The following is a 14,446-nucleotide window of genomic DNA, read 5'->3' as shown; positions in this document are numbered from 1 at the left end:
ATGAGACCGATGACCTAGCTGTTTGGTCTCTTCCCCCAAAACCAACCAACCAACCAACACTGACTGAATTGCAAACCTTTGTAGCGGTCTATATTTCAACATTCAGTTCTACTGTTATCAACGGACGCTGCAACTACGTGAAACAAAGTTATGCATTACTTTTACTATTGGATATTGGATGTAGTATAAATTAATATCCGAATTTTCTTTGCATGAACCGCATCTGATCCTCGCACCTCTATCCACTAAAGAACCGTAAAAAATGCAAAGGGAATTACAACAAAAGCAAAAAAGGTCTGAGGAATGTTTTCGTGGCATTCCCTGGGTGATATCTTCATTGTGGAAGTTATCAGCTATGCCTCTATTCTTGGGGACCATGTCCTTCCCTACATGCAGTTTGTTTCACCTCGGCATAATCTACCTGCAACGTGTCACACAGCTAGCAGTGTACGTGCGTGGTTCAAAGAGTATCAGGTTGAGTTTACTATATTCCCGTGCCCACTGAACTCTTCTGATTTGAATCCAGCCGAGAATCTGTCGGACCATCTCGATCGGGCTGTTCGCGCCACGGATGCTCAGCCGTGAAACCTGGCACCGATGGCGACGGCACTGGAGTCAGCATCACCGCCCGTACCGTACGCAGCTGTCTCTGGACCACGGAGTCCCGGATTCGATTCCCGGCCGGGTCGGGGATATTCTCCGCCCGGCGACTGGGATGGCTGTGTTGTCCTCATCATCTCGTTGCCATTCGGGAAGTGACGAGATTGGAAATGGAAAGCCTGGGAACTTGTACGGGCGCTGATGACCACGATGTTGAGCGCTCTACAAACCAACATCATCATCACTATCGGTACCTTCCAGAAATTCATTGACACCATTCCTGTCTTGGAGCAGTCCATCCTGCAAAAGATGGTTATTCAGGCTTTTTGACAGGTGGTCTGTCGGCCACGGTGGCCGAGTGGTTCTAGGGGCTTTAGTCCGGAGTCGCGCGTCTGCTACGGTCGCGGGTTCGAATCCTGCCTCGGGCATGGATGTGTGTGATGTCCTTAGGTTAGTTAGGTTTAAGAATTTCTAAGTTCTAGGGGACTGATGACCTCATATGATAAGTCCCATAGTGCTCAGAGCCATTAGAACCATTGACAGGTGGTCATATTAATGTGACTGCACTGTGTATAATATATATAGTATTATGATAATTTTTTACATTGATTAGGCAGCTACAAAGTAATAGATATGCTGTAACGTTAGTGAATTGAGCGGAACGCGGAACGTGGAACGTGGGCATTAGGTGACTGACATAGTACATAGCAAAAACGTTCAGTAAAATATGGTTATTTTTTTACTGAAGAACTGATTTCCAACATTGAATATAATTACGCCGTCGTAACACATACAGTAACAATTTCATATTTCAAACCTGTTCAAAAAGAAGAATTTCAAAATTATCTTTTTCATCAATAACTAACTTCAGCTACACCTACGTCTACATTTACACACATATTCCACAAGTTGCCGTGTGGTGCGTGGCGGAGTGTACCTTTCAGCACTACTACTTATATCCTTTCCTTTTCCAATGCAAGAAGGAGTTGTACGACATAAACGAAACTTGGCGGGCCTTTTTCTACATCTGAAAGATTTAAATTTCGCTCGAGTCGCATAAGAATGGTGTTAGTAGCGCCACTATGAGCATGCAAATCATGTTTGCTTTAATCACACGCTCTAAGGGTCATGAGCGCTGGTTACCTTTGAGACTGGACAGGCTGAGTTGATATTAGTCGAGAACGCCTTTAAGCAGGTGAATACGCCATCATCAACATCTTACTGTGTTTGAACGATGTCATGTATTAGGGCTCCAAGAAGCTGGCCATGTAGTCTAGGGCGCCACGACACGGATTGCGCGGCCCCTCTCGCTGGAGTTTCGAGTCCTCCCTCGGACAGGGCTGTACGTGTGGTTCTTAGTACACATTAGTTTAAGTAGTGTGGAAGTCTAGTTCTTAGTACACATTAGTTTAAGTAGTGTGTAAGTCTAGGGACCGATGACCTCAGCAGTTTGGTCCCTTAGGAATTCCAACACATTCAAACATTTTTTCTAAGAAGCTGGATGTTCCTTCTGAGATACTGCAGAAAGATCTGGCACGAATGTCGCCACTGAACATGTCTGTTAGCAGCGGTGGTCACTAGAATGTACGGTCGCAAGAATGCAAGTGTCACTACCGACAGCGGCGGCCATCGTGTTTGGCGTGGGCCTCTGGCGCATCGTATTGTATCTGCAGCAGCAATCTGAACAACAGTTGGCACCTCAGTGACGCAAATAACTGTTACAAATCGGTTATTTGAAGGACAGCTTCGAGCCATACGTTCTGTAGCGTGCATTCCATTCACCCATTTTCTGATGAAAAATGTTTCTGCCTCAGTGCCACTGATGGCCGTGTGTTGGTTACAGGGAGGCGTGTTGAGGGTCTGCAGCCATTCTGTCTGCATCCTAGACACACTTCACCTACGCCTGGAGTTATGATCTGGGGCGCGATTTCGTATGACAGCAGCATAACTTTCGTGGCTATTTCATGAACCCTGACTCCAAATTTGTACGTCAATCTGTTGATTCGACCTGCTGAGCTGACATTCCAGGGGGTGTTTTCCAACAGGATAGCGCTTGCCCACATACCGCTATAATGAACCAACATACTCTACATATTGACGATATCTTGCTTTGGCCTGCTCGATCAACAGATCTGTCTCCAATCGAGCACATATGGGACATAATCGGGCGACAACTTCAGCGCCATCCAAAACCAGCATTAAACGTCCTTGTATTGACCAAGTGCAACAGGCATGGAACTCCATCCCACAAACTAAAATCCGGCACCTGTACAACACAATGCACGCACGTTTGCATGCTTGCATTCAACGTTCTGGCGGTTACACCGGTTATTAATGTACCATAATAACATTTGCAAAGGCTTAGCTTGGAGTTACATTGACCTGTGGGCTTGCAATATTAAACACTTAATATGTTACCTAGATAGATGTATTCCTGAAATTTCATTACTCTACATTAATTATTTTTTGCTATTCCGATTTTTTTTCGGACAGTGTATAACGAGGGAAAAAAGGCTGTCTGTATTCCTCCAAACGAGCCCTTATTTCTCTTATCTACGTCTGCATCAACGTAACTACCCTGCTTTTCACACTTAAGTTCCTGCAGAGGGTTCATCGAACCACTCTCACATTTTATCCTTTCATTCTGTAACAGCTCCCGGGATAAGACTTAAATCTTTCCACGTGAGTTCTTATCTCTCTCATTTTATTACAATGGTCATTCCTCGCTGTGTAGATGAGTGTCAACAACATATATTGGTGGTATTTACGCGAAATGTATCTTGGCGGCAGTAGAATTGTTCTGCAATCAGATTCGAGCCCTGGTTCTTTAAATTTTCTCAATTGTGTTACTCGAAAAGAATATCACTTTCCTTCCAAGGATTCTCACTTTAGTTCTCGAAGCACCTCCGTAATACTTATTCTTGTTCGAAGGTACCTGTAGCAAGTCTAGAAGCCCGCCTCTAACTTCTTTCGCCCGCATCTCGTGGTCGTGCGGTAGCGTTCTCGCTTCCCACGCCCGGGTTCCCGGGTTCGATTCCCGGCGGGGTCAGGGATTTTCTCTGCCTCGTGATGGCTGGGTGTTGTGTGATGTCCTTAGGTTAGTTAGGTTTAAGTAGTTCTAAGTTCTAGGGGACTGATGACCTAAGATGTTAAGTCCCATAGTGCTCAGAGCCATCTGAACCATATAACTTCTTTCGATGTCATTCTTTAATCCAACCAGGATTTGTGGATCCCAAAAATTAGAGCAATACTCAAGAATGGGTTGCACCACTGCTCTATTTAAGAGTAGTACGCACACTCCCACACATTAGTATCCCCAAAAACAGGTCAGAAATGTATAAACTGAACTGTAATAACTGTCCAAACATTTTTATTTTGCTCAATAGCTGAAACTTTTGAAAACCTGTTTGAGCAACACCTTGATGCCCTATGCGTGATTAACTTAAAGAAACCAGCTAAAGCCACCCATCTTGGAGAAAATAATCATACTGTCTATAACATAGAAAACAACATGCAGATTTTGCAACTTACCGAAAAGGGTACTACAATGAACCTTATAGAGCAGATAGAGGCCCATATACGTAATAGGACCTTCCCTGATCTAATTCTAAGTGTCAAACAGATTCAGCCACCATCACTTCCTAATAACTTCATAGAGGTCTTCTCGTGTTATAAACCAGCATAATACTTCCATTGACTGAGATCGCCATACTGCAACTTGAAATGGTGCTTCATTTTTTTCTTTCCATTTTGTATGGTCTATAGCTACATTGTAATGAAATCATTTATGTGATATCCATAGTCGGATATATAAAAATGGAACAGCTTATTTCTTAGATTATGAAAGACCAATCAGTAAAATATGTCATACTACTATTCCTAAATTAGAACGCAAATCTGTATTCGATTTTCAAACTCAGTTTATCACTGTAACCAAGAAAACATATCTTCTTTTACTTTTGTACTATCTACTGTGTCGTCATCTAATGTTCATTGTTGATTCTGTTCAATGTACTAACATTACAGCATATCTCCTACTTTATAACTGGCTAATCAACGTAAGAAAGTTATCATAATACTATGTATACTATACAGTGCAATTTTTGATCCGATTTGTGTATTCAGTTCAAAAAATGGTTCAAATGGCTCTGAGCACTATGGGACTTACCATCTGAGGTCATCAGTCCCCTAGAACTTAGAACTACTTAAACCTAATTAACCGAAGGACATCACACACATCCATGCCCGTAGCAGGATTCGAACCTGCGACCGTAGCGGTCGCGCGGTTCCAGACTGAAGCTCCTAGAACCGCTCGGCCACCAGCGGCCGGCTTTGTGCATTCGGTCTTATCACTATAACAACAAATGAAGGTTAAAACATATTTTAACGTACTCTTCTATTTTACACAGTATTGATCATTCAGTACCCATACCCAGTGCTGGTACTGTTCGATGTACAAAACACTAATCTTTTCACCATAAAACACTTATTACACCTGATTAGATAGGTTTATAAAAATTTCATTGTTTACATATACTATTTGTTTGTCTAATTTTAGCCATTCACGTGAATGCCATATTGGAATTTACTGTCCATAATCTTTATCCTGTTTTCGCCTTTTAAATTAATTTAATTTCTCTACCAAAGACATGTTTTACTACGCCCATACACCCTATAAAGCATTTTTAGCTTAACGTATTTACTACTCTTACATCTTTGCAACTGCTGTTTTTGTTACTCAAGTGACTCTATTCCATGTTTTCAAATTACTGAGCGTGTATGCCGCCATAATTCATAAAACGGAGTGTGTTATAGTAGCCTACGGGGAATAAAATGGCACGCGCATAGTGCATGTGTAAAAGTGTTTTAAGTTTATAATAAGGAACACAAATACAGGACGAATTGCCGGCCGATGTGGCCGTGCGGTTCTAGACGCTTCAGTCTGGAACGGTCGCAGGTTCGAATGCTGCCTCGGGCATGGATTTGTGTGATGTCCTTAGGTTAGTTAGGTTTAAGTGGTTCTAAGTTCCAGGGGACTGATGACCACATATGTTAAGTGCTCAGATCCATTTGAACCATTTGAACAGGACGAATTCGTCGCACAGAAACACCTATCAAACAAGTTTTTGCCACACTTATGTTTCATAACTTAAAGAGTACTATCCCTTGTTTCTAAGGCGGTCAAAAGGAAAAAACAACTCTTGCCGTTTTAGCAAATTAACAACAAAAAATCTTCTGTTTATCTCAATTCATCACACCATTAGTCTGCCTCAGCAGCTGAGTCGTCAGTGCGGCATACTGCCATATGGTGGACGCGGGTTTGATTCGCAGTACTGTCAGAGATTTTACCGTCGTGGGAGGACTAGTACGGGGTGCACTGAGTCTGAGGAGCTACTCGATTGATTGGTAGCAGTTCCAAGTCAAGAAACCTGGCAAGCGCCGTGTGTTGACCACATGCATCCAATAACGCCATTTTCAAATGATGGCCCGGAGGTCTCTTGGTCCCGAATGGCCTGTCTATGGCCAGAAAGTAGAATTTTATCTTTTTCTGACCATACCATTAACGAATACAAAGCAAGGCCCCAGAAGGAAAGAAAGGAAACCTGTAAGAGCCATCTGAAGATGGATTTCTGATAAAATTCGAAACTGGTAATGATTTGCATTAAATTGACTTTCTAAGGCAGACTTGGGGCTGGTTGCAGTTTAAATTATAAACCTTACAATTTCACTACAGCCATCTCTCTTAACGTATCAACTTTTGACAAGATAGTATGTATCAGTGTTAGCCAAGAGCATTTTGAACATTTCGTGAAAAAAATTATGTCCCTAAGCTGGTCGTAGGTTGTGTTATAAAAACGAACAGCATAGAGACAGAAGTGATGACACTTTCTGCAGGACCTGACCATCATTTTGCAGGACAATGCTCAAGCACGTAAAGTGCAAACTGTTACTGATTTGTTTGACTGGTGGGGCTGCTAAGTGCTATATCACCTACTGCACTCCCCTGACTTAAGCCCTCGTAAGTTCAACTCGATTTCTAAACTGAAGGAAACACTTCCGGCATTCGCTACAGAACTGCTACAAATTCGTCGGGCAATCGACCGCGTCGCTCGAACTGTCAACACAACTGGCACTGCTACGAGTATCTTACGACTTCCATATCGCTGGTAAATGGTTATACACAATGCTGGTGACTACTCTGAAGGTCAGCAAAACTTCGAACCAGGCATCTATTTTGTACGAGATGTAAATAAATAGTTGCCACTGTTAAAGTACCAACCCTCGTATTTACCCCGTGTATGAACCATGAAAACTTGACAACAGATAGGAGGATTACTTTCGAGGAGAGAATACTGCTGCTCTGCTGCAATACAAAACACTGATTCGAGAAAAATAACAGCGTAGGAGGAGTTTGAGGAAATGCTCCAAATGTTAAAAAACCCGACACCCCTCACAGTGAGAGAGTGCGGCAAGTGGCTGTAAAGGATTAGAAATGAAGAAAAAGAAGCAATTTATCAATTATTTTTATAGACGCTATTAAGAGATATTTCAGCTGACGTGAAAACCTAGAAAACGGTAGTGATTTCACAAACTTAGTGCTTACAAATTTAGCACAAAGACGCGAATCTCAAATATTTTGTTGTCTTACGCGGAAGCGAGCTACCTATGAACATCGGGATCAACTGACCATTTATGAATTCAGCATATTAGTAACAGCACAAACTATATCTTCATGAAACCTCTACACTATGTGATCAAAAGTATCTGGACACCCTCAAAAACATACTTTTTCATATTAGGTACATTTTGCTGCCACCTACTGCCAGGGACTCCATATCAGCGACCTCAGTAGTCATTAGACATCGTGTGAGAGCAGAATGGGGCGTTCCGCGGAATTCACGGACTTCGAATGTGGTCAGGTGATTGGGTGTCACTTGTGTCATACATCTGTACGCCAAATTAAAAAATTAAAAACGGCACAAAGCGATTTCGTAGCTGTCTTATCGGGCATATAGCGGCCATTGACGGTCCAAATGTGTGATTTTTGTATTCTGTAGCTACTGTACTACGGCTTCCTCGGCCGTTGTCACAGACAATAAAATTCTTCTGGGTATGTGGCCGCATTGTCAGTTGGGCGATTCAGGAACAGATTGCACGCCATCCTTAGCTTGTCAGATTGGTGCTCACGAGAAGAGAAGAACTGTTTTGACTTGATATGATGTTATTCCGAAGTTTTCGTGAAAATTCTATGGTGCTGAGCCGAACTGCGCATACAGATTTTTTTAATAGTAAGCCTTTTTCTCAATACTCTTTTGAACACTGAAAATCGCTTCGTAAAACCATCAGTGTAATGGAGGTACGAAAGCATTTCAGTAGAACGAGGGCGGTTTGTATACGCTTTGCAGCCTACCAACATACCACGAGACTCATTTGCTACCATGTAATGATTGAAGATTCTAGAGCAATCCAATCAGAACCTTTGCGTATTTGTGGACGCTATATTAAAACGACACCTATATATGTCATGCAAACGGAACTGTCATTTCCCCCACTCGTTTCGAGACGAAAGCCGTTATGTTGTCGATACATACTGAGGATCAGATGCTCAATCAATCACATATTACATTGATAATTATCTCGATTACTACAGTTTTTGCAGGTGGAGTCATACCGTACCAATAGCATACAGCAGGGACATGTGGTGCCGAGAAAGCGATATCTCTTCAAAAATTCTCTATGCTGCATGTGACGGTCATATACCTAAAACACCCGTAACCTCGAGTGAACTGATAGTAAGTGGCCTACCTGGTAAACCGTGTACAGGGATGGTTAAAAAATGTACGGCTCTGTGGGAGACGCATTCTTTTATGATCATACTGGGCGTTAACAATTTTTCGTGTTGCCTACTGAAGCGACGATATTAACCGCGGAGCTATACGTCATCCATCAAGTTATACTTTACATAGTAGACTTTCCAGTCGACAGGGTCCCAGTACGTACTTGGTTCAAATGGCTCTGAGCACTATGGTATTTAACATCTTAGGTCATCAGTCCCCTAGAACTTAGAACTACTTAAACCTAACTAACCTAAGGACTTCACACACATCCATGCCCGAGGCAGGATTCGAACCTGCGACCGTAGCAGACCCGCGGTTCCGGACTGAAAATGTTTTTAATCCTATGGCATACGACTTACTGTGAAGTCTCAATCGAGCAAGGCTGCTGCGTCAACTAATTCATCTTCAGTGGATACCGTGACATGTTGGAATCAGGGGCAGTGAACGTCCAGATCAACTGGCGAAAATAGTGCAGCGTCTACTTCCCATTGACATACCTTTTCCATACAGTGAGTTTCGTGGTAGACTCGCCAGACAAGCAAAAACGCAGTTGACGTAGACTGTAACATCAAATACACATGATATTGGGCCTTCAGGAACAGATTTCACGACACACTTCACTTGTCAGCTTGGTGCTCACGAGAAGAGAAATTGTTACTCTTAACAGGTGAAGGGCAGGTCATGTGCATACCAATAAAATGAGACATTTGTTAAAACTCATTCCTTCTTTAAACTTTGATTCCTGCCTCATTGACGAGAACATTATACATGTATTAGTAATATATGAGAAATAGCATCATCCAAGAACAATTACACTGTATAAAATTTAAAAATTAAGGACTATTTTTCTCTTACGGTAGCTCTTAGTTCCATGAAGAGCTCCTTTGCCAAATGTATTTCCCATTTCATTTTGAGGACATCTTTAACGTTCTGTAATGTATGTTTATAACTGGATTTTATGGTAAAATTTTGTGGCTTTTGTTGTAATGCTGCAGTGGGACTAATACACTTTGTTGGTTCCTTATCTCGTCGAATTACATTTTATATTTTGTATGAAATCAGACTAATATCGTCTTTGTGTCATTACTCGCAATAACTGTATCGGGTGAAATGGGCTCTGCCCGAAACTAAATAAAGCAGAATTAAAGAAGTGTCATCTGAAGCTGCGATTGAGCGGGCTTTGTCGCTTTACGAATTGGCAGCACGTGCAGTTGCCCGCCAAATTGGTTTACGCCACCTTGACTCCATTCGAACGTTCACCCACTATGGGGCGACGTTGATAATTTAAGTAAGATTTGCCTCATAATGGTTGCCCGCACTCAACAGCACCAGCTGCTGACGACTTCTTATGTCTCGTAAGTACACCGAAGAGACTGCAACAAAACCGCGCAGTGCCAAAAGGAGGCAATTATGAGGACTATTCCAACCCAGAAAATACGCAACAACAGTGCAGTCCCCCCGATCACTAGCATCGCGTTTCCTTCAGCGAGTTCAGCATTTTTCCGAAGCAGGATAAGCGTCATAAAAGATTGCGAAGGCTACCATATGTCAATGCATGGGTCAAGTATGCAGTGGCATGGATTCAACATGGAGGTGGGTCAGCCATGTTCTGGGCGGCATCATGCCTCTCATCACTATCTTGGCTAATTTTGAGGACTGTACGGTATCAGGGCAGGATCCTCGAGCTGTAAAATCAACACTTCGGCACACGAGCACACCGTATCAGCTTCGTAAACATCTTTCTACAGGGGGAAGGAATGAGATGGCCTGCGGTATATGCTGACATGAACCCGACTGAGCGTGTTTCAGACCAGATGAAATTAGCAGTTCGTCTTCACAGAAACCTTTCTCATACATTTCGTGTCTCCAGGGTTGGTAGCCTAGAAAAGTGAGATAGGCTTTTACAGCAAAGTCTATAAAAAGCATGCCAAGGAGGATTCAAGCTAATCACAAACACGTGCTTTGTGTTGAGGTCTTCACTCTCCCGGGGAATCCAGTCATCGCTCTGGCAGTTGGATGCTTCGCAGGCAAAGACATCTACCACTACAAATGTAATCCGCAGGCCACCGTAGGGTGTGAGGCGGACGAACGTTTCTACCTCTTTCTATTCCGTCGGCAACAGGTAAGCTGGAACAAAGATTTTTTGTTCCATTCTGTGTTCCAATGTGTTTGTATTCCTAAGGGACCAAACTACTGAGGTCATCGGTCCCTAGACTTACACACTACTTAAAGTAACTTAATCTAACTTATGCTAAGAACAAAACACACACCCAGCCCGAGGGAGGACTCGAACCTCCGGCGGGAGGGGCCGCGCAGTCCGTGACATGGCGCCTCAAACCGGACGGCCACTCCACGCGGCGATCCATTCTGTACCAGCCAGAATTTCTCCAGTTTTTTCGTCGTGGTCTGCACTGGTGGCCATTAAAATTTCATCCCCAGGAAGGATATTGCAGGTAACAACATTTTAGATATTGTGCTTATACAGTATGATAGGAAGAATACGTGGTTACGTTTGACGTGATTTGGGGGTATGCGGACTGTGAAACCTAATATATAGGGCTGCCACCTCAGGCAGCAACAGTAACCCGAACACGGTTATGCATTAAGTCGAACTGTCCACATCATTCCATCGTGCCTCAACTCTATGCCAGATGAGCGGTAAGTCGAGGCATGCCAATCTCTTGCCAACCCATGACCAAACGTTTCCATAGGTAGAGGGTATGGAGAATGTGCTGGCCAGAGGAACAGCCTAACACTCTCTGTAGCCAGGTAGGTCAGGACAGCACAGATAACATGTGGTACGTTATCTTCTTGAGAAGTAACGAGACGGAGAACTCGAAGATAGTGCCCAGATACACGCCTTAACACGTCATAAATGTTCAAATTACCGGCTATGCGTACCAGAAGCGATGGCGTTGTGTAGCCAACGGCACCTCGTAACGTCACGCAAGGTGGTGGTACGAGTGAGAATGAAGAATGCAATCCGGCAATTTTCGTTATGCTCGGATCCTTCACACGCGGGAACTTTCATCGTTGTGCTGTACCTACAACCGGAACTCGCCTGATAAAACGACGCGGTTCCACTCGTGTGTCCAGAGTTGGGCGCACCTGTCTCCGTTACCGCAACTTCTGTCGTCTCCTCGTAACACTCCGTGCTGCTCAGCGTATCGCCGCACTCACTGGGTGGGCACTTCTCTTGTTGCAAACACGACCGTTTTCTGACTATTTTGATAGTTAGTTACTTGTTCCACATATAGTTTCAACGATTCTTTTATCGGAATGATGTGGAACGAGTCACTTTACAGTATGCATCACTGATGTCAACCTTAATGAAAAAATTATTTTGGAGTTCTGATCGGGAAACCATACTTAAAACTAGGTTATTTTCTTTTTTTTACAGACTACCAGCTTTAAATAAAAATTATTCCATGGAAAAGAAGGAGTTGTCCAGGAGAAATGATTTTAGGCTAGATTTAAAACTTGCTCTGCTTCCTGTCAGACGTTTTATGGTACTTTTGCATATTTAACTCCATTATGTGCCACTGACAGTTTTAATAATGGGTAATATGGGTCGTGTTTTCCACTAATGTTGTCGGTATTGTCACCATTATTTTTCTCAAATTGTGAAGGGTTAATTATTTAGAATATTAGCATGGAATATACGTATTTTGATGGTTCAGATAAAAGTCCAAACTCCTTGAGCACCTTGAAGGCATTCATGACGACCGTGGGTGAATACCACATACTATTCTTATTGCTCACTTTTGTGGAATCAATACTTTACTACTTAGTGATGAAAACTATTCCATCACACGTTGTTGCTGGCGTGGTCTTCAATCGGAAGACTGGTTTGATGCAGCTCTCCACGCTACCCTATCCTGTGCAATCCTCGTCATCTCTGAGTAATTCGTCTTTTGATCTCTCTCTACATTTTTACCCTCCCTCCCCCCATCCACACACACACACACACACACACACACACACACACACACACACACACTTCCCTCCAAAACCAAACCGATGATCACCTAGATGTCTCAGAATGTGTGCTATCAACCAATCCCTTCTTTTAATAAAAGTGGCGCCACCAACTTCTTTTGGTTCAAAATGGTTCAAATGGCTCTGAGCACTATGGGACTTAACAGCTACGGTCATCAGTCCCCTAGAACTTAGAACTACTTAAACCTAAATAACCTAAGGACATCACACAACACCCAGTCATCACGAGGCAGAGAAACAACTTATTTTCTCGCGAGTTCTATTCAGTACTGCCTGATTAGTTACACGAGCAATCCATCTAATCTTCAGCATTCTACAGCACCCCATTGGAAAGCTTTCTATTGTCTTGTTGTCGGAACTGCTTATCGTTCACGTTTCACTTCCAAACAAGGCTACACTCCAGACAAATACCTTCAGAAAAGACTTCCTAACACTTAAATTTGTAATCGATGTTAACAAATTTCTCTTCTTTAGAAACACTTTTCGTGCCATTGCCAGTCTATATTTAGTGTCAGTCTACATTTATCTGCTTCAGTTTTTCGTTGCCTAATCTAATTTCGTTAGAATCGCTTGATTTAACTCGACTATATTCCATTATCCCTGTTCTGCTTTTGTTAATGTTCATCTTATATCGTCCTTTCAAGTCACTGTTCATTCCGTTCAGCTGCTCTTCCAACTCCTTTGCCGTTTATGACAAAATTACAACGTCATTGGCACTCCACAAAGCTTTTATTCCTTGTCCCTTCAATTTTCTTTGGACTGTTTTACTGCTTGCTCAACGTACACATTTAATAACATCGGGGATAGGCTACAGCTCTGTCTCACTCCCTTCTCAGCCGCGTTTGGGGAGAAGTATGAAAAATCTGTCAGGAGATTGATTCGTTTGTTTACAATACTAGCAAGTATACGAAGAGCAAAAGTAGCTGAACGTCATTATTTGAGCAGTTCAGTAATAAGTTTCTTCTACCTCTACATGCCATCGACATGTACACAAAAAATTTTGGAGCATTCTAACTTTTTTACTGACTCCTGTTTTAAGCGTTTGTTGCTTCACTATTTGTTGTACAGGACTGAATACAGTGTGTTATCCGAAAACTAAGGGAGAGTCAAGAGAACCTCTTAACAGTTGCTTGGAAAACATCGTTAACAATCTCTTCCGTCGCTTTTTCTGTAAGAGATTTATTATACGACTAGTATCGTCTGCAAAAATGACCAATACTGCTTGATGAAAGTTAGGTGGAAGGTCAGTCACATATGTAAAGAATATGAGTGTTCCCGGAATTGAAACTTGTGAGACTCTCTTCGTGACTTCTCGCCACTCATTAAAATTTCCCTTCTTTCAACGTTGTTTGAATTAAATATCACAACTCCTTACATTCGCTTTCTTAAGTACGATTCAGTTGAGTGTGTAAGGCTATCAATTCCATAAAACTTAAGTTTTTCTAAGAGTGTACCGTGATATTCGCAGTCAAACGTCCTGAAAAGATCGCAAAAATAGCAGCTGGTGATATTTTATTATTTAAGGCTTTGTAATGTCAGTGAGCGAACGTATGTGGATGGTATGTGGATGGCTGAGGGAAGAAAATGTCTGTCCTCTCGAGCGCTACTCGCGTGGAGCCTTTCAGATGCTGCGTAGCGGCGAGTGTGGCCCTCATGGATCCCTCAATCACATATTCGCATGACATTTGTGGGATGCTGACCAACGCGAGCAGCAGTATCGTAGAGCCCAGGATCTAGCCGTCACGAACTGGTTTACGTTTTACTTTCTTACACGAGGCATAACACGATCTTCTCACAAGTCACCAACATTCAAATGGGAAACCAGCTGCGTAATCTTTCCTTATATACAAAACGTAGATGCCGTGACTCCTACCTACTTGTTGCAGTTGTGTTGAAATTCTAATCATTCACGTATCCAACACGTAATGCACTTCACAATATTGAAGTAACAATGTCTTTCTTGTCCCTATTGGCACACGGTCTCTTGAGAATTTTTCGAATAAGGCTCT

At 42.6% G+C, this 14,446-nt stretch overlaps 1 protein-coding gene across 2 annotated transcripts in view; it reads left to right on the top strand.

Annotated features, from left to right (window-relative positions):
* Positions 1-14,446, top strand: part of LOC124555739 (neurogenic locus protein delta) — a 1,375,052-nt gene that overhangs the window by 704,079 nt on the left and 656,527 nt on the right. The gene's annotated exons all lie outside the window — the stretch shown is intronic.

Source organism: Schistocerca americana, chromosome X, assembly GCF_021461395.2.
Source record: "Schistocerca americana isolate TAMUIC-IGC-003095 chromosome X, iqSchAmer2.1, whole genome shotgun sequence".
In the NCBI taxonomy this organism is placed as follows: Eukaryota; Metazoa; Arthropoda; class Insecta; order Orthoptera; family Acrididae; genus Schistocerca; species Schistocerca americana.
The sequence above is the reverse complement of the archived record's forward strand: the minus strand, read 5'-3'. Positions and strand labels throughout refer to the sequence as shown.